This window comes from Anser anser, assembly GCF_964211835.1.
Source record: "Anser anser genome assembly, chromosome: 4".
Lineage (NCBI taxonomy): Eukaryota > Metazoa > Chordata > Aves > Anseriformes > Anatidae > Anser > Anser anser.
Window position 1 is genome coordinate 23009766 of NC_139724.1, and position 22316 is coordinate 23032081.

The following is a 22316-nucleotide window of genomic DNA, read 5'->3' on the forward strand; positions in this document are numbered from 1 at the left end:
GGTTTGCATGGACCCACCTCTCAAGTCGGTTAAGGTCCCCCCTAAACCTGGAAAGGTTTAAATTGCTCACAAATTTCAAAGGCGTCTAAATTAGCTGCTAATTTAGTTGCTTTTTTTTTTTTAATTGTCTTACGTGTGAATGTGATTAAGAAAGCAACCAGCATATTAGAATGCATTAAGAAGGACATGAAAAATTATATAGAAAAATGTCATAATATTGCACTTATGGATCACAAATACAACCCAGTCTTAAAATTTTCAGGTAAACAACCATGGTGTTCTCATAACTGACATTAAAGCTATGGTATAGGCAACCTTAGACTTTATAGGTTTATCTTTATACTCAGAAGATACCCAAATAATGTGTAATTGCTACAAGTCTCACTTAACATGAAACATTACCACTCATCACTCCAGTAAAGTGATTAAGCAACACAAAACCACAATCGTTTCTTCCTTCCCTTAATCTTTGGTAGTATAAAATAATTGATGTGAAAAAGTCATAAATCTGTAAACTGCAGACTGAGTAAATGATTGCTTTAAAAAAAAGTTTATGTCTAACTGTCCAATTAATCCACATTTAATAAAAAAGGTAGGCAGGGATGAATCTATGTTTTGCCATGACGTGTATGACATTTATTAAATGGAGACTTCTGCTTGTGGGCCTGAAATAGCTTTGTCTCTGCTCATGAGTTTTCTTGAGTAAATATACTAGAGTTTACTCTTTAAACAATGACATTTTCTAAATGCAAGAAAGGTTGTTTTTTTCTCTGTCACTATTCAGCCATGTAAGAGTACTTAACATTCTGGCACTTAATCATTCAGAGTGGAATTGGGGAGAGAAGGGAATAGCCTCTGATACTGGCATTACCTGCTCTCTGCATTCATTCTCTCAAGGATCTCTGATATCTTTCCCGTGATTTGGCCTCATTTTCAATATATATACACATTTTATACGTCAGCCACACACAAATTGAAAATTCATATTCATATTTGAAAATGATGAAGTCATTCAAAAAAATCCCCTCATAAATGTTCACTTCCTACCTCAATCTTCTAATGAAAATCATGGCATGAATGCCTCAGAAAACATTGGATTTCAGGTATTTTGGTTGGAATACTTGTTTAGAATACGACTTCTAATACTTCTCACAAAGCATTCAAGCTCATTGATAATTCAGTGATGTCAAATTACACCTTCTCTCTGCTGACTCGTCTTCTAAAGTCAAAAATTTAATGTTTCCAAAAAATTCTTCTCACTACGCAGGTTCCTCTGCCAAATCAGATTAGAAACTTTTGTTTTCTGAAACGAACAAAACAAACGAGTATCCTGCACATTACTTCCAATCTCTTGTCTCACAGAACATCATTTCTTCAAGAGCCAAGGTTCATTGTGTTTGTTGATAATTTTTATGCAGTACCCCATTAAAATACTGGTAGGATTTTTTATTATTATTATTTCTATTTTTTGCATATAGGTTTTGGTCTAATCGCTCTACAATTTTAACAGTCATTTCTTTCCACTGAGGAATCTTGTATTTTGATCAGGAGATAAATACTTTACATGAAACAAAAGATTTTGAAATGAACAAACATTATTAATAGTGAGTTCACATAGAGTATTTTCACATGAAAAATATAACACCTTGTCACTTATTCCCAAGTTTTTAATCCCTTAAGTGTATCCATACAGCAGAGCATACCACATAAATTTCTGTCCTTGAAAAACAATCACGGTCCTTTGTGAGAATGCCTTTAACAGTGGGCATGTGATTACAATTGAACTGTACTGTAAACACTGGCTATCTTTTAAATATTTTTGTCTGTATCTGCTTCAATGAAAAAGAAAGCCATGAGACTAAAATAGATTCCAAAAACCTGAACAAAGAACCAAGTTCTATGAAGTTCTATGAAATCCCCGTAAAGTGAGATAATCTACTTTTTCAGTCCTTATTACCCCAAAGATGAGCACTAAATATAATATATATATAAAATATATTTTTAGATTACTTTAGGGTCCTTTAACACTTTTTGTACTAACGCAAATAGCATTACAATAAACTATTTTCTTGAACAGTGCAATGCCCTGAATTCTCCTCTTCCACATGATAGCAAGACAGTGTTCAAATTAGTTTTTGCAGGAGAGGAATCTTCAAAACATTGTTTCAAGATTACTACTACTTCAACATACTATTTCTACTTCTAAGTAAGAAAAGAAAAGACTGTTGGGAGGAGCTGTGGAAAAAAGCCTCAGAGACCTCTTCATATGAAAAGATAAATTTAAGTCCACTTGTCAATGTACAGCATGAACATAAAAGCTGTACGATAAATCAATCCATGTAAAGAAAATGCTATAGTCAAAGCACAGTGAAAATTTCAGACAAACTATATCCTTCTTTTAAAACCAATTAAAGCTTTATTTGCAATTATTTTCTTACTTCATTGTACTTCCAAAATCAGTCACACATAGTAGTAAATTCTTATTTAACATTTGAAGACATTTGATAAGAAGGTGAGGCATGTTTCATGTATCTTATTTTTCATTTATATATTTTAATTCCTTATTTAGAACCACTTTGGTCATCAGCTACACATAACATGCAAGAAAGTACGGATAAGAAACTTAGATATATGCTAATGACTTCCCTCTTAGCAATGTACAACTAATGCCAGACTGATAAACCAGTAATTTTCATCATATTTTGAAGAAACCAGAGAGAGTACACACATTCACACATGTATTGTATTAGAGAAATTCACTTAAATATAAAACACTAAAATTTATTAGCACATTGACAAAGTATTTTTTTAAGGAAAAAATATGACTTCTACCACAAATCTATCATCTCAATTTCTAAAGCCATAGGAAATTCTTAGTTACAAGCATAAGTGGCTAAAGAAAAACAGTTGCCAGATATATTTTTCCTTTGATTCCAACATGCTGAATGATAACTTTGAGAATTTTATTTCCATGCTCAAAAACAAAAGCTCCATACATGGTATGAATTTTGTGTAACAAAGCCTCACTTTCTATGGCAATCATAACCTTTAAAGCTATAACAAAAATTTTATGTAACTTGTCAAAAACATTGTAATGACTTTTTATTCCACATTTTGGTGTATTTGTTTTTGTTCCAGTATATTTACTTCTCCTTGCCTAAACTGGAAAAACTAGAAATCTAAATATTTGACATTCAAATCTAAATATTTGTTTCTGTTAGTTTTTATGTTATGTCTATTAATCTAAACATTAACAGGTCATGTTTGCCCATTTTTCCTACTCACTCGCTGAATATAAAACAAATTATAAAAAACACCTACACATTTAACTGTTTAGTCATCATATAGTAGTTAATTGCATACAGTTGCAGTAGATCAATGTACCGCAAATAAAAGTACTTCAATCTGAAGGAAAATCTCTAATTGATGTTTGAAACAAGAGAACTGGCTGTACTGAAGATGTATTTCATCTATTCTGAAGTTGTTTCCTGGGCTTCTACCTTTGAACCTGTAATAAATCTCTCTGCCCTCAGTACCTCTTTCAACCCTACAATAGCTTGTGTACTTTTGGTCAGACCATTGTTGAGCTATGAATAGCATCATAAATATCTTAGGAGGAGATGTGATTTACATTAGCAGAGAGAAAGAGTTACTGAGTTACTGCAAGATTTAATATTTCTACTATTAGCAAATCTTTCTGAAAGAGGCGATTTTTTTTTTTTTTTTTAAGATTTGGCAGATCTTGCAGTATGGAAAAGGAGATCATAAATTGGATGCTCTTTACATCAAAGTGCTTCTGCTTTGACATCATAATCCACTAGTTTCTATAGTATGTGCCACATTTGGCAGGTTAAGTAGGAAAGAACATTTTGCACACCAGATGTCCAACTTTTCTGATGGAAGTGTAATATATGGTTTTGGAAAAAAAGGTACTACCCCATTCTGAGGGATTTTTATATTCTTTTTATGTATTTTTATATCTTTTCAGAGTCAGGATTCTTTTAGGACTTTTTTCCTCTGAAGTCCTTAGAAATACGGAGATGAAAATTAGTTTTAAAGAGTTGTATAACCCAGAGAAATCTTGAACTATTCATATTCCTTACAGTGGTCTCATATCCTTAATTTCCCCCTGCTTTGTTTTCTTTTCTTTGGCTTTTAGTTTAAGAAGGAGTGTACATGTTGATATTAGTTCTGATAATCTAAGGTCCAGTAATTTCTATAGTGCTTTTTTTTTCCCCCTCTTTACTGTCATTGCTTTTTGTATAACCAATAATTTTTTAGGACAAGAATGACAGAACTGCTTTTAATGTCACTTAGAAAACAATTCATTAAGTAAACTTTCTGTATTCAGAAAGAATTGTTTGCCAAATATGACGTTTGTCCATGTTAAGCTACAAAATCAAGTCTGATTTAAAAACTCAGTAAGAAACATTTTGTTTCGTGAACGTATTCTTAGATCTACTTCCAATTTCTCCACAGTATGACTTCAGACAGCTTTTCCTAAAAGAAATGCAATTTATCTGCTGTTAACAAATTATTTCTGTGAATTCAGTGAGTGGATTTCCTCCATTAAATAAACGGTGATATAGGAAGACAATTGGTTATACTCAAGGAAAAACATTCTGCTCTGAATTTGTGATTTTTATTAGTTCTTGTAGGCAGAACAGTTATTTTTTAGGGTCTAGTCACTAACATGACACAGTGAAATCGATATGAGTGTTTCTGTACTGTAGCACGCAATATCAATAGATGATGCAATGCTGCTGGGTCATTTATCAATCATTACCCTTAATTACTACTATATTTTTCAGTAGTAAGCCAGTCTTCTGATCCCAGTAAAATCAGCTTCTTGTAAAGGTTCAGTGTGTCCTACTGAGAAGTTCTTTTCACAGGCGTCCAAAATAAAGTGTGCTGCCCATATGCAAATTAGTTTCAATATGTGCAAATCAGCATCACTCAAATCTCCTTTGATGAGTGAGTTAGAATATATAATACGTCATGGTACTGTTTCTGTGGGGTTTTCCATGAGGTTGGTAGGTAATGGGATGCCAGCATGAATAGGGAAGGATCCCCTTCCGTAGTTTCCCCCTTAGCTGATTGCTATTGCAAAGAGAAATAATTCCTAGCAGCCTCGTTGCCGTATTACGACCACAATATGCAGTACATAAAAGTTAATCTACAGCTAGAAAGCTACTTTAAACGTGCATACGTAATACAAAGGCTGCAGGATTATTCAATTTATGAGTGGCACCAGAAGACACAGATACTCGGTACAATGAAGCTTTAGATGAAGTGACTTACAGCCCCAGTTTCAGTACTATATTCTGAAAATTAAGGCAAGAACTTGTCTCTGTTTCTAAAACACTATTTTCAGTTGAAGTTAACATGGCAGGGGCAAACAGACTCTCACTGTGTTTTTTACCACATTTATCCTCACTTCATACTGTGATTCATCATACTCTGGGTGCAGCGATTTGAGAGTCCTATGATGCACTAATGCATTACTGATAGCTATTTTCATTTATTAAAACCAGTATCAGAATTCACAGAGCATTTCAAAGCCTTGCTCCTCTATAGCTACTTTGGCAGAGGCCCTGACATAGATGAAACACTTTGAAAAAACGCATTCGCATAAAATGGACCCTGCCTTTTCTGTTGTTAGATTACAGTATGGAGAAAGTATTATCTGTTCTTGCTAATTGACAGGAACAGGCCTCCTCCTCCCTTAGATAGCTGTACCATAGAAAGGTAAGCACCCTGCTACACAGCACCCTCGTACAGGAAGATGACCATGCTAGTCATCCATCCTTTATCCTGCAGTATAATTATGAGAACAATCGCACCAAAGGAAAAAAAAGATATTAAGGAGCTTTTTTCGGCTACATAAAGAAATTGTATGGCAGCATTTAAGTTTCAGGAAGCACATTACAAATGATTCATTCCATTAAGAACCTGAAACTTAATGGTGAACTCAAACTAAAGATCTCTATGTTGCAAATCCCAAAAAAGCATTCGGTATTTTGACACTAATGCTAGGGTTTCTTTACTGAAAAGGTTAGAGTAACTAACCATAGAGCTTTGTAATAAGGACAGGAGGCCCAATTAAATTTGAATAGAAACCAACTATTTTCATGTCCATTGATCGGGTATCAAACAGACATTTGTGTATCACAATCCTAAATTGCAAGGACTCAGGATAGAAATGCCAGCCCTGTGATCACTAAACAAGTCCGTAGTGATGAGGCACACCTCAGGTCAAGTCAGAAAGGTCAAGTCAGGATCAGCAAAGTAAAGGCTGAGCACAGCCCTACCTACGATGTAGCTCAGGCAAGGACCAGGGGCAAAGGGCTGAGCTTAAATCGTGCTTATAAACCAAGGCGGGCAATCCCCAACAAATCCTCTCGCAGCCCTCTCACACAAAACAGCTGCTTTCACACTGTCTAGCCCAAACCAGCTGTGCCCATGTCAGAGCTGCCCAGAGCACTGACCCGTGGACCTCAGGGCACACGGGCAGGAGGTGCAGTCCCTAAGGGAGCGCTCAGGGCCCTGACAACTGCTCCAACATCAAACAACAAGTACCTTTACAATTTCTTCATGGGTTTCTTAAGATGAGAAAGATAGCCACCTAGGTGGCACCACACCAAGCACTGATCCATCAGTAAGTAGTACATTTTTAACTTTACGTCTCAGAAAATGTAAAGTGGTTTTACTATCCAAGTACTACAATATTTCTCCTGTTTCTTATTTCTGAATGTTTTCTCTACTATAGATCACAAAAGCACTGCAGGAAAAGACAGTGATTTATCTAAGGGACTGAGTCTCCCATTACTCACAAATCTGATGAAATGGTCACTAAATAGCAAACGCACTTCTCAATTGATTGTATGTTACCATGCTCTACTGGCAGAAGTTAAAACAATGATGCAACAGAATACAAAGAGAAGTGACCTATCATCTCACATTCCCTTTATCAGTCTGTAGTTTCTTTAGGTTCTTATAATAATTAAATAATTCATCTTTTCACAATAACCTCAAAATAATAGTATTGTTAGTAAATACCTTCAGCTATGTTTAGACTCAACTGCATATCTGCTTAATCAAAGTGCTGTAATAAGTTAAAGAAATATTTACACTCTAGGACAATGTTCTCATTTTGATTTAGAATATACATTTAATTTCAAATTTTAGAAGCATTTCTAAATTGAGCAAAATATCAGTCACTGAAAGTTTCTAAACCTCAACTGTACTATGAACTATGAAGCCTAAAATCTGTTTTTCTTATTTTAAGCATGGCTGATTATTGATTTTGGTGTTTCAAGCTGAAATAACACAGACCAAATTTTCAGGAAACAGACTGTAAGAGTTCTGCACTGCAAATCAGTTTAGAATACTATAATTTTTTATTAATAGCAATTTTTTTTTTTTTAGATTCTTGGTCATAATAGTTAGAAAATACAGCAAACCTCTTATTTGAGTTATTTCACTTCTATATTTATTGTCCAATAATCAGGAAATATCTTTTGAAATCTGTTTTGTTTGACTGGATAATCATTTGAAGCAAGATGGGATATTTGGGAATGTAGTTTAAAGTACACTGTTTAAAACAACTTACTGCTACTTCTTTAAGGAAAATCCATGCTTTTTCAGTTGTAGAAAACAGCTTTGCGCAGATTTTATTAATTAAGAAAATATTTTTTTTTTAAGAAGTTGAATAAACTCTGCAAAGCATGCCAATTGGCAGAAAGAGATGCTCACAATTCACTCGCCAATATTTATGAAGCATTTTACAATTGGTCACAAAAATCAAGGAAGCTGACAATAGGCATTCAAATTTTGCATTCATAATTTGTGATATATTCTAAACAGATATGGAAGACATATTTTACGTGTGGAATAGATGCAGGAAAGGGGCATGTACTCTTGCAATGCAGAAATAGGAGAAAAAAATACTCAAAAAAATAGAAGAAACCTCACACTTTACATTATACCATGTATTATTACTTTGGTTTCTAAGTACCCTGTACATTTAGTTTCAGTACACAGCATATGCAATGGACTTGGTGATATGCAAGCAGTTTCCACATTCAAAGGCAGCACATGGAGCTGTATGAATGGCTGAAGCTGTTTTAATCCACCATGAAAGACAAATGTTCTTCCCCAGGCTGCAACATTTGTATCCAAGTTCCTAATTGCTTTCCATGCCCTAACAGTTTTTCTTTTTACACTGATGTACTTTCCTGGACTCCTGATCACTCCCCTAGGCCCAAAAATCGTTATGGGGTTTTACATATTCTGTCCAAAATATTTCTTTTCCGACTAATTATTTCCCTACCTTATTCTTTAGTATGTTTCTAAAACTCAACTGAAATAGATAAACTACTAATTTTATCAGTAGATGATAGGCTTAGGGTTTTTTTGTTTTGTTTTTAAAGTGGTCCATAGCAGAAAGTATATTACCATTTTGTATTTCAATCCATATATTGCAGTGTATAAGTATCTATGCATCATACAGAGTGGATACACTTTTTTTTTTTAGGCAAGAAGCAATAACAAGAACAGATAGCTCTTAAAAATCAGGGAACACCATTTAATTGTACTAAAAGTATGGCTACTCTACAGTATAGAAAGATGTTGAAGTTTTTTCACTAAAATCAACACTCACCAAATCAAACGCAACAGGAAGCTTATATTCGAAGGAACCAAAAGGGTCAGAAAATTACAAAATGCAGCTGTTTGCTGCTTATAATTATTTACATCCATTTGAGCAAAGATTTACGTTGAACATATAGAACAGTATTCCACTAAAAATGAGCAAGCAACCTCTAAGAATACTGGGAAGTAAAAGATATTATTACAAATATAAATTCTCAGAAATGCTAAAAATGCCAGGGAGATAAATACTTTTTGTAGAGCATTAGCACAATACCTCAGAAATTCTACGATGACATAGCAACTATTTATCAAATAGCACAATTTTGAAAACAGTTTAATCCAAACAATAAAAAACTGGGAACAATGGTAATTTTCCCATTTATGTTTGTTATTTTTATTGGAGGTCTTGGATGACTAAAGGTTCCTAGATACTGTTATTTTAGTAGTTGATATGTACTTTTGTGGTTTCCACTTGGCTTACAACAGTATTTGTAAGCACCAAACATTCAGCATTGGTACATGACAGCAGGCAAAAATCTACATAGTAGTACTCAAAGTAAAATAACCCTCCATTAACCAGCACAAATTCTAAATAAAAAAAAAACTTACAAACTTACATTTATTCAGTAATGTGTTATGGCCCCAGCAATGTTGAATTCAATAAAACATTCAATAAAATTCAATAAAATGTCAGTTTGGATTGAGATGTATGTAAATGAGAAATATGAGGAAAAAGGGTATTTCAAGCTCGAATTCCTGAAATTCAGGCCCACAAGCTACAATGGAAATTTTTTAAAAACAGAAAACAATGTCCTATGAAGTGCACAGCAGAAGACTTGCAAAAGCAACTTCATGAAGCTTCTGTTAGAAAGCCTGCACAGACAAGACTGTTTAAGTCTGTCACCAGATTCCTACGAGTCCGATCACAGGACAGATGCAACTGTGTTTCAAGAATACCAAAACTGTCACCTCCTTTCAACACTGTATTGTGTATGTCAAAGTGAGACACAGCTTACCCCGAGGATTATCACTAGTCAAATACTAAAACAATAACTTTGAATGATACTAAATGTACAGAAGTGAAAGATTGTACACAGTATGCAACATACTAGTTATGAAATTTAGCAGCCTATAATTTGACACTTGTATGTTGCTTTTATTTTGTACAGGCTAAAGACAATTAGAGATGTGTTTTATTTGCAGTAAGTCTTTTTCACAGACAGTAGAATGAATGTTGTGGGTCATTCTCTGAATTTTGTATTACCTGAAGTGTCAGTTTTGCTGAAGATTGATGTCTTAGAAGAGTTCAAGATCTTACTAGTAAACTATAATTATGCTGGTTTTTTTGTTTGTATTGAACAGCAGCAAGAAGCATACGTTTGCTGCTGAATACTATATTTGAGCTGCATGAAATCTCAACTAGATTTCTGAGCTGTATGAAATATGGTTAACTTGTGTAGCAGCCATTATCTATTGCCACACTAATGTTTTTTATTAAGGCTAAGGTAAGAGTCTGCCTCGTAAGTGTTCCTCTCTCCTACAGTTTTTGTAACAGAGGAATGGAGATAATAGTTGAAAATGAAATGTTTTTTTGCAGTTTGACACAGTTAGCAATATTACAAAAGTATCCGTTGCCTCACTTCCAGATCAGTCTTTTATCCTGTCTTGTTCATATCTTTAGCCATTATAAAAACTTAACATGTGAAAATTTGGGTTTCAGTACAACTACACAGCCCTTGGGATCATTCCAGTTAGTAAAATAATATAAAAGATTAGAAAGTCTAAAATTCTTTGTAGGCATATTTTCAGCCAAGTCTTACTTTCTCATGAATATTTTCCTCTGAAAAAGTACAAACCTATCTAGACAGCTTCCTCCCTCATCTCCACCCTCTTCCCCTTCAATTTTACTTCTACAAAATATTACATTCTCGTACTGTGCACAAACACAACAAACACTCCATTTCAGGAAATCAGAAAAACACGAAGATTTTTAGAAACATTTGGAATTACCCATTCAACAGAAATAGTCTCTTAAATACAGCAGAGCAAATGCTTCACTGAACTATTTTATTTCCTTAATGTTACTATGTAGTAGTAATTTTACAGATTATTTTTGAAATGTAGGTAAACAAGGAAACCAATTGCTTCCAGAAACTCCCAAAATTCATTTTGTAGTGGTTGGGTCATTCCATGATGGTCTTAAATATTGGTTTGGCCATTCTTTGAGTGAAAGCATTATTCCCTATATAAAGTATACCAAGGATTTGCGCTAAGAACAATAAATCTCAGGCCTAGAATACACTTCAAAATTTCAGTTGGGAAGGAAACAAATTACCTTGACAAATTTTGATCACTTACCACACAGTCAATAATTGTCACTACATTCTTCTGTGACTGATATAGCAGCTTTTAAAACTGGTGTTTTCTTCTCTGAACTAAGGCACATTACAAATGATTAAAAAGACAATTAATACAATCTACAGAATCAGTAACATTTGCAGTCCTGAGGCACATCACCATGTGACAAAAAAAAATCATTAGTCTTAAAAATCTTCCTCTCTCCCACCCAGAAACAGAAACAAAACAAGGAAAAAAAAAAACCACAGAAATACCCTTAAGTGATATGGAAAGGAACTGTAACTTGTACACTATAAAATATCACTTATATATCACTTATGTGACTAAGTCATAACTTACCTGAGAAAAAAAAAAAATCAATTTATTATGCCTTCAAGAAATATCAATCTTGAATACATAGTTTTACTCTGTTCAGAGGTTCTGATTTAAAATCATTCTACATCCTACTGTGTCAGAATATATCAGAATGACATGGGTTCTGCTTTTTTTTTTTTTCCCTTTCCCTAAAAAGCATGATATTTATATGCTCAAAAATAATTTTGGCTTTCATTTTTTCCATCACTTTTTAAGCATAGTAAGGGTGGAGGATTTGGAGAGATACAGATCAAATATGACTCATCATACAGAAGCAACTCAAAGTCAGCAAACAACTCATCTACTCAACAGCAATGTAGCACAACCAAACTTTTTAAATAGTACTGTATTTCAGAACAGAAAGTCGTGGCAGGACGGAGCCTTAGCTCATCTTTCCTCAGTGCCAGTTAGTATTTAAACTCTCCTAGTTCTCCTCTAAATGAAACGTGGAAGACCCTTATCTCCCGCAAACTCATATAAGGACTGATATTTAACTACAGAGTCAGCATATGAGCAACAAGTGGTTGTTATATTTTAATTTCTGTGACCTAAAACAGGTATAGATACATACATAAAACAGGTTAGATACATACATACTGATTTTCCTGAGTGTTGTGTTACATAGGTTGGACCAATACAAGCCTATTCCTGTTCTAGGAACTCATACGCAAGTTTTTCAATCCAGTACATACTATTAAATTTGGTAATAGCAATCTATGATAATGTAAATACAATTGCACGTTGGATTCTATGCTGAATGTAAAATGCCACAGTGAGACAAGTTCTTTATCCTCTGTGGAAAGATCCTAATATGTAAATTGATATACAGTGAAGCTTTATTACAAAAGGTCATAAAGGATTAATACAGGTGTCTCATTATTTATCCAGTACTGGGATTTGTCACACTAATGCCTCTAGAGATGCTTCTATTATTCCCCATCATGAAATAGAAATGGGCCCAGTATGACAGTAGCCCCTTGCCAAGGAGAAAATACACAGCAATGAAAATACTGGCATGACAACAGTTTTGTTACTTGCTATATTTATTGATTCATTATCTCTGATTCTTCAGGTTCCAGTTGCCCCAGTGTTACAAAATCCTTGGCTCAGATGGACCTTTTTACTTGCCAAAGCCAAAAGAGCCAGGGAGAGGAGGTACAGATAGTTGCTAGAAGTGCTATTCTGTTTATATGCATCTGCCAGAGAAAAATAGAATTTTACAGAAGCATGCAGAGAAAATGAATATTCGCTCAAGCATTTAATCAAGAATATCTTTCAGCTGAATTTGTCCATTTCAGGCTGTTTATAGTACACCTTTTCTCTTACTTTGCGTAAATTCAAAACCTGGAATATCATACATTATTCAGAATATTTGTGAGGAAAATTATTGTTGCAAACATACTACCTAAATGATATTCCTATATGTTACGCATATCAACTATCTTATGAAAACATCTTAAATTTCAAAACACATAACAGAAGCAGCTAGTTATAAAACTGGTTCCTGGACTTCAGCAAGGAAGGACTCACTTCAAGTCTTATGAAACCCTCATCTACTCAAAATCAGCCTTTCAGACATAAGATAATTTAAGACTCATTGAGGCTTACTGTTCCAGGCTTCTGGAACGTACCACAGCCTTGCAAGTCCAGGATCCCAAAACAGAAAAAAAAGATCTAACACTGGTTTCCCTGAGAGCAAAACTTTGTTTCTTGAACTTCAAAGGCATTTCAGCAACTGTGACTGAAGTTCATTACTGTACTCATTTTCCAGAACTAAAGAGACAATATTCACATACACTAACACTAGCAGAGAGTCGTTGTCCATTTCAATGATGAAGCACTACAGTGTTACTAACTTAGACAGTGAAATTAAGTTGTGGGTATCAGATTTCGTCCATTAATGCTAACTACTGGCAAAAGTTCAGTAATTAATTACATTATTTAAGTTTTCTGTAAGTTCTGTCTCATTCAAAACTACCTCTGTATCACATTAAAGACATCTCTATTTAGCTTCAACAGGCATTCTGTAATACTTTAGTACTGCTCAGCCTACTCTCCACTACTTTTACGTACCTGAAAGAGAGCCATTTCACCTCCCAATCTCCTTTATGACAACAGATCTATGACACATGTGCAAGTATTGGTGTAACCTTATACAATCTTGTTATATGAATTCATACAATCTTCTAAGTTTTTTTTCTGGGGGAAGATCCTACTTTCATTTATTGCTGTGTTTAATCAACCACTATGGCACAATGTATATTAACTGTGACTATGCACAAGGCGATGTATCAAAACTTGACCGGTAAGATCGCCAGTCACACACAAAGCACCACTGGTGCAGATAATGGGTCCCAGCAGAGGTGTCTGGGGAGTTTCATTTGACTTGGCCTAAGAGGTCTCCATGAGGATGCTTGCAGAGGGGATTCTTCCCTTTAGGTGGTGACTGGTCATCCTGATTTTTTCCCAGTCAAGACATAACCTTATTCAGAGGTCCAAGTAAAACTTAGAAACACCATTCCAGTCAGAGAATCACAGATTCTTTTAGGTTGGAAAAGACCTCTAAGATCCTCAAGTCCAACCATCAACCATTTGCATGACAAACCTAATCTGTGTCTTCCTTAACAAGCTCTCACTTTTATTCTTCTCATTGTTCACATAAAGTTTAAATCCCCTTTTTTCAAAAAGTAAAAGCAATCCTAATGCCAGTTACCTTGTGTAGTAATAATCCACTTTCAGCTAAAATTAGTTTTACAGTTACTATAGCAAACTTCTTTATTCTGACCCTTAGCTGGTTCTGATTTGTCTTCTGTCCCATGCACTTTGTTGAAAATATTCTACTCACCATCTTCAGTGATGTAGTTATTATGAACTCTGGAGAAAAGAGAAGTCTACTACTCAAGTTCTGTATTTTTTATTTATTTATTTTTACTATTAAGTTCCTTCTAATATACTGACAAACTTTTCTTAGAAATTCAGTCCTCTTTTAGATCTCCTAAAACTCTCTAATCTCCTCCGCATTGTTCTCCATATGATTATGCTTATCCCCTTCAACATTCTGGCCAGGTTTTCTAGTGCATCCTGCAGAAACTTCATTTTCATAATCAACCTGCATTTCCACATGAGAAGCCAAGTCACACTGGTTAGTTACACCAGCCTTCCAGGCTGCCCTATTCGTTTGAGGAGTCTCCAGAGGCTGCCAGAAACTGCCCTGCTTTCTCATTTTCTCAGTCTTCCTTAGAAGCTCCTTGACAGGTAACACCATGTTAACATGGGCACACATCCCAGCCGCTGTAGCTATACCTCTGGGCCAGCACCAAGTTCACAGCCAACCACCTCAGAGCCTACATAAATGAGCTTGCATCTATCTGTCCGCACCTGCCTCCAGGAGCAATAGAGGCTTTAATAATTGCAAGGTGACAGCAAATAGGTTTCTGAAAACTTCCTTCACTGCAGCCTGAAAGTTGTAAACTATTTATATGACTCGGGAAACATTACAGACCCTCTTCAAAATCTCACTTCTAGCCTCACGTAAAGGCTTGAAAATAGAAAATAAATTAACAAACATTATGATGTTTCCAGTCTCCAGGAAAAACATAAAATACTACTAGGAAATACATCCTTGTGGCCTTTCCATATGAGTTCTGCAAAATCCTGTACATTCTTTTTGTTCAAATGAGGTTTTCAGCACATTTCTCATTTAAAATTACAGTCAGCTTCAAACTGTCCAATTGCCATCTATATAATAATTGCTTGGGCTTTATATTATGTTTATTATACAGCTGTAAACAAACCTAAATCTTTTAAAGTAAAAAAATAAATAGGATGATTTAATAATCTCTGGCAGAACACAAAGATATTTTTACTTCATCATCCTAATTACTGTCAAGCTATGCAACAAGCAGTGCATATTGACTTGATAGAGTACTCTTTCATGGAGCAATATAAAAAATTTCAACTGAATTCTCATTTACCTGTAAAAAAAAATCCAGATATGACAGCCCATTCATTAATATAGGGTGACTACTTAATATCCTGAAAGCTACCTCAATATTCCATACACCTTAGCAAGTTGAAATGTACAAGTTTTACAAAGATAACATGATGCCCTGTGGTGGTTTTACCCTGTCCGGCAGCCAAACTCCACCACAACTGCTATCTCACTCCCCCCTTTTCAAGGAAAGTTAACTTCATCCCACCTACCCAGTACACACCCATAAACCATACAGATAACTTCCTACTTTCTAGTAGGATTTCCTATATCCTTTCCAGTATAGGCTTGTGTTTCCTTGCTTTCTACCATTAAAAATGTTAAGGTTTTGATTCTGTTTAGATATCACGTGTAGATTTCATGCCTTCTTCCTTCAAAATTCTGAAGTGCATGACTGCAATTCAGCAATCTCATTTTCACAGTCAGGCACTTTAAAATTTCTCCCCTCTCCCTGAAAAATATGTTAGATATACTGAGTGAAAGTACAGTTCTGAAAATAGTAACTGAAGAAAAAAGTGTTCAACAAGTTATATGAAGATGATTGTACTTTCAGATATTTATTATGCTGCAGTACAAATCTCCTGGAAATGACTAGTGCTGACATGGTCTATATAAACACTCAGAGATAAATGATTGCAGGTCAGTAAAATAAATGAACTGAAGCAGAGGAAGGACCTCTGCATCTCTGAAAATCTAAGCATATGGAATGTTGTTCAGGGGGTGTTTATTAGTAGATGTTGGCTATAATATCACCATGGATGACTAGGGAAAAATCTCTGGGAATGGAAGAAGAAACTATTCCAATTTCTTTATAATTGTGGAACAGGAGAGTGCATGAAGAATTATGACACGCAGATGGGAAATTGCTTGCTAGTACACACATACAGACTACAGAAAAAAGTTACTACAAGTACTGTTTCAAAGAAATATCAGTAAGCCCCCTTCCTTTTACCTGCCATGGTTTCTATACTACTGAAACATTCTCTTTTGTCATTTCTTGGAGATACAAAACAAACCCGAAGCATACCTGACTGTAAAAGACACAGATTATCTTGCTGGAGTGTATTTTCCATCATTGCAGCTGTACATGATGTTACGCTTTCCAGGACTGTTTGGCCCTTACCTCTCTAGTAGTGCACTACTACTAACTCCAGTAGTGTAACCACTCACACCTGAAAAGCAGCCCAGTCAAAACTCCAAACTGTTTTTAGTTCATCCATAATTTCTAGAGAAAGGGTGGCCTTTTAGTTGATAACAGATGATTTTAAGGGATTGATTGCGTATCAAAGAAGCTACAATCAATCAACTTGAAGAGCCCTAAGCAGAAAATTCTATTCCCATAGAGAGAAGTAAATTTAGTGACAAGTGACAGGGAAAAAAATCCCCCACCTTAATTTAAGAAAAAGTAATAAACAATTGTATCATTAATTGGTAAGATTCAGACTTTTCCTAGCATATCAGAATAAGCTGTAACATGTAACTAGTCAACTTAAGTGTCCTGAAAATACTATTTTTTCCCTGTTTTCGTATTTAAATGAAGACTCCATTGCTTTCTTCTTTCCGTGAAGATCATATACGTTCCCTTTTGGCTGAATATTACAGAAAGTCAGTCTTTCAAGAAAAGATGGACCTTTAAAAGGACCATTAAACCTTGAGAGTAAAAATATTTAATAAATAAAATATCTTCTGATTTCTTCTATGATTCTGGAAATCTCTAGCTTGAAATGAGATGAAACATTTTACATGGGGACAGCATCGGTGCCCCTATAAGCTCTATTTAAGATTTCATACAATGCAGCAAAGAAGCTCAATATACTTGTCATACGGAATTTTTCATTCCCACTGTAGATAAACAAACAAAAACACTAACTGACTATCTGGTTCTAGTAGATGAGAATAAATAATTGAAATATATCAGAAAACAGATTTCTTATCCTCAGATTTGAATTTATTAAATTCCAGCTGTTTGCATTACAACCAGTAGTTACTAGTCTTCATTCACTGTTTTTTTTAATGAATATTTATTCAAAAAATGTTTTGTTTATTCATGTCAACTGCTTTTCTGTTATTCTTTGCTGTTCTTTTTTTGAGCAGTTGCCATACAGAAATTTAACAGTAAATATTTTAAATATTAGTTTATAAGCAAGCTTTGGACAAATCAAGCCAGAACACATTGCTGTTCTCCATTTTAGTTGAACTTAAAAAAGGAAATAGCAAAAAGCCAGGAGAATCCATAGACTTTGGTGATTTTTCTCAGGAGAGGACAAAATACCACCAAGATATTTTGAAGCTTTGTCTTCAGCTTGATGCTGAATGTCAAAAAACAGTTACGATTTTAGAAAATTGAGATTAATGTATTTCAGCAGTTCTCCATTTAAAAGCTTTTTAGCTTCATAGAGAAGAATGGGCATGGAAAAGGAAAGAAAGATTTTGAAACAAAAATCGCGTATCTATTTTCTTATGAAAGAAAAAAAGGTTTTCTGAAACATCTTAAACATAACACTTGCTTTAAAATCAAGCAAAGCCTAACAGAAGGTGCTCAAGACCTGGCAAAAGCTGGATGCCACTAAGAGAAAGAAAACCACTAGTAATGCTGTCCAATTACTCAGCAAGTATAAATAGAATATATTTAAGAAAAAAATGATAGTGAAATTGAGGAGGTTTTCTTAAATTCCCCCCTGAAAACAAACATTCTTGTAAACAGTCCCTAAGGGAATGCTATTGTAATGAGCTAATGTGAACTATGGCACTAAAGGTCAAAGAAATGCTTATGAAGTTTACGTAAAATTGATTTATTTTTTGCTTTGTCTCAGTTACAGTAAGAAAAAAAATTGACTTGTTTTCTCAAATACTAAGATTTGATCACATAGCTTCCATAGGTCCCAGGATGCATCAGTTCCGGGATTTTTATTTTTATTTTTTTAACTTGTAGATAAAGTTATTTGGGAAGGTATTCATTTAGTAACCATGTAATCATTTTAACAAACAGATATGCATTATAACAAACAAGAACAGTATTTGTGACTTTTAAAAAAATGTCACCTTGTTTTTGTTTACCACAAAGTAGAAAACCCCTTACATTCAGGGAATAAATAAAAAAAACATTAACTGAAATTTTCACCTTTCTTTCAAATGCTAATAAAGGCTGTTTATAGGATAGTTTGCTTAAGCATATAAAAATCCCAGTAAAGAAATAAAAATTTGGGTTAAAATATCCTAACTTTTCTCTCAATTCATATACTTAGAAAACAGGCAACCTGTTCTATTTAAGAAAATCCAGTGTAGTTGTTTAGCAGTTACATGGAGGCCACCTGAAGATGGACTTCACTACATTCAAACAATAAATCTGTCACAAATAGTAATTTTATCTACTGTTATTATCTGGCCTTAACTTCGTGTTACAAAAGTCTAAAATGCTTTCATCTTTAAAGAAAAATAAAATGCCCTTTGAAATCAAAGGCACCTACTAAAGACATCAGTCACTTCATTGAGAAAATATTACAACCTCAGAGGTCCTCAGTGGATCCCAAGAGATTCCCGTCAGTCTGCAGCCTGATGGCACTACAGAATTACAGTTTGCAGTACATTATCAATGCCCGTTATGTCTTCTGAGAAAGTAAACTCTGCTGGTTGAACTTCCCAATTTACTCCCAGAGGCAGAAGAACAAAGCTTCCAAAGCTACATAGCACATATTTTCTAAAAATCCTATAGAGACAAGATTGCATTTATTAGCAGTGTTATCTTGTATTATAGATTATAGTGAATACCAAGCAAAGTTCCTTTGCATACAATTAATAGGCAAAAGAAGCCCAATCCACTAAGAAATGCATCAAAATTATGGGCAATACATTTAAAACAAAGCAGGTAAAAAACCAAAGCTGTCTAGAAGTAATTCAGACTTCAGAGTTAAGAAAAATATGTCCTCCCAGCAGGACAAAGTACGTTATCAGCCATGTTTCAGCTCTAATGCTGAACAGCATTAGACATCAACTAATTAGATATACCTATAATTAGATATACCTATGAGTTTAAAATTCTTTGTTCGAGTCTGAAAGTAATCCCACCTTTGCTGTTAAAAAGACAAATATGAGAAACTTTTCTTCTCTGCCTTTCTGTTTTGTTTAAAGCCTTTATCATAGAAAGATTTGCAGGAGGTTAAACCAGATAAAAATGGAAAATGTGTACGTGTGTCATTTGCTGGCTTTTTCGAGTGGAGAAAAAAAGGTTATTTGATATGTCCTTTTAGATGAACGATTGTTCTGATCAGAACCTGTAAATTCATTCACTACAAAGTTCTACCTTTCCTTCCCATTTCCCACCTTTTTTAATAGGTTGGCTGTGGGTGGGGAGGAGAGGTGCAGGAAAGGTGGAAAACCAGGAGTACACATGAAAAGTGTCAGAGTTTTACTGGCACGATTCCATCACCTCAGAAAGCGTGGCTTTGCCTACAAGCCATGATACAGACTGTGAAACAGACCTTCCTCACAGTCAACTGAGGCTTACACATCTTGCCTTCGTTTTGCAAAACATTTAGGTTTTCTGATGATGTCTTCCACACATTTTTGCATTCTTTAGTCTTTTTTCTTTGGATAGCAATGGCCTTTCATAGGATTTAAATCTTGATTTTGTATCAGACAGCTCTAGGAAGAATACTTGCATGAGTGATGTCAATTCACAACTCAAACACCTCTCCTCAGATCAAAAAGTTTGAAAATATTAGGCACCTCCCATTCTTTTCTACAGAATATAAAGCTACAAAAGACTGATTTGTCACCTGTCTTTCTCCTTCAATGAGAAAAGTTTTACTCCTATAAGGCACATAAAAAAATCTTCAGTGTGCTTCCTAAACTCTTTTATTAGACAAAAGTATCCATCATTTGTCGTAAGTGTCATCTCTTCTCCTTTAATGGATAAAGCGATAAGACTCCTTCCTACTCAGTTAACGTGTGAAAAAAAATTAGGCAAAAGAACTCTTCTGTAAGGAAAAAATAATAATTAATTTCCAAGCTCCCAGAAAACTTATAATGATATTCCAGGCACTTTATTTTTTTCCTATAGAAAACAATAGAAAGAAAATAACAATATGCATGTGTGTTATTAGCAGAATAGAATCTGGGGTGAAAATGAAGCACTGTGGCAGCAAAAACTGGCAACTGATGATTGATCTCTCTGCCTGAATGGATGAAAAATAATCCCAGATGTCTGGATTGACATTATCGAATGAACAGACAATACTATTTCCTTTGATTTGTCCTAACTTTATTGTCATTTGTCTGAGCAAGGCAACACTCTGGTAAAGAAAGAGGAAGGAAGGGAAGAAGGAACTGGAGAGGATGAAGGGAAATAAATAAATCGGAGGATAGAGGCATATTACTCACTGTAACTGCCACTTAGCTTACCACAATCAAACATCCTACAATTTAGCAGCGTCTGTTATAAGTTTTATATGAATAGATCAAAATAGTCCAGCTGTGCTCCACATTGAGTCCCTTATGCAATTGTACAGCATTTTCTATCTTCGTATTTTGATAGTTTTTCTGAGAGCACACTAGATATGAGGAAAATGAAGTTTGACTCATGTACTAACTTTCGAGGAAGTTATTATGAATCTTTCTGTGGGCTTCATTACGCCCACACACTTGATTGTTTCCTGAAAAAAAAAAAAAAAAACCATGACATTAGGAGCAGGAATAGTAAAAAGGCATTAGCTGCTACAAAAGCCTGGATTGATACAGCAGGTCAGTACAGCCACATCCCTGGCAATTTCAGAGTTAGTGAAGCATAAGCACTGTTAGCATACGCCACAGTTTAAACTGTTTGTTTCTGGAGTGCAGGCTACCAGACATCTCAGCAGGTTAACTGGAAAGCACGTGAAGTTTTTGCAGAACCCCCCTGTGTAAAAGAAAGCTAATAATCAAACAGGTTTTGTACAAGTGTCTGACTATTCTCTAATTATTCATGTCCCACTTGTACCTATGATGCTAGAAGCCACCACTAAACTCAATGGGACAAACTGCAGGAGCTAAGCCCTATCTAATGCTCTCTGAGGTTAGTTCAGTAATTCCAGACAGCTCTCTGCATACACCAAGTTAGCAATTCTTAAAAACAATTGTGCTCACTGACATATTGACTATTTACTTCAAAAACATAGGTTTGCAACAGGAATGAAGTTCTTTATATGGCTTCCCTGTATTTAAATATTGAATTACCCAAAAATGTCACTAGTTCTTCATTTCAAGCCCTCAGATGCTGTAGATAGTTATTATCTATCTGTTACCCTTTAGAGAAGTAGTGTTTCATTCAACTTTTAAGCAGCCCTTCAGATCTGCCTGCCAGTCTATCTTGCTCCTGCTTTATTTATAGCATTTCTCCTCTCTGCTTAAAAAACATTAATAATTACATTTTTATTTTCCTATTATATCCAAAATAGTCACTCTTTCATATAAACCTACTTCCTCTACAACTTGCAACATTATTAAGCAATAAACAAAAAAGTTTTAAAACCGCCTACCTTTTAATAACTGAGATAGTACTATTAACTTGGATCCCACCACAGCTAAGCTTTTAGCTCACTTGCTCGAGACTTTTTTTTTCTAATTGCCGAGTCTATCAAGACTGGATGCACAGCCTGTCTTCTTCAGGCTTTTCTCCAATGACCATAATACACAGCTCTGTTAAAAATCTGACATCTGGGTTCCTGAAGATACAGAGAGTCAGGAATTGAGGGACATTAATGCAGTCCATACTGATTACAACCTCTCGAGAAACAGTTACACCACTTTCTCACTGCAATGGATTAAGTGTGCATCCTCAGGATGTTTCTGTCAAAAAGAAATTATAGTATCTCCTTCCTGAACTTGGCCAGCAAAGAAGCATGATATCAGACAAAAGACATTGGATCACTCCACTCTGCTTTACAGATTTACGATACTAAATTGTAGGAGGCAGCAGTGTCCTGGT

The 22316-nt window shown here is 34.8% G+C and overlaps 1 protein-coding gene across 5 annotated transcripts in view; it reads right to left on the bottom strand.

The window, feature by feature from the left end:
• The window catches only part of LOC310899262 (teneurin-3-like), a 1088357-nt gene extending 1066329 nt beyond the window's left edge, over positions 1 to 22028 (bottom strand). For all 5 annotated transcript variants that reach the window (XR_014584113.1, XR_014584114.1, XM_083835486.1 and 2 more), the window contains exons 1-2: positions 21868 to 22028; positions 18861 to 21006 (exon numbers count right to left, since the gene is read on the bottom strand). The gene's annotated coding sequence lies outside the window, so the exon portion shown is untranslated. The remainder of the gene's footprint in view (positions 1 to 18860; positions 21007 to 21867) is intronic.
• Between the last annotated feature and the right edge of the window lie 288 nt (positions 22029 to 22316).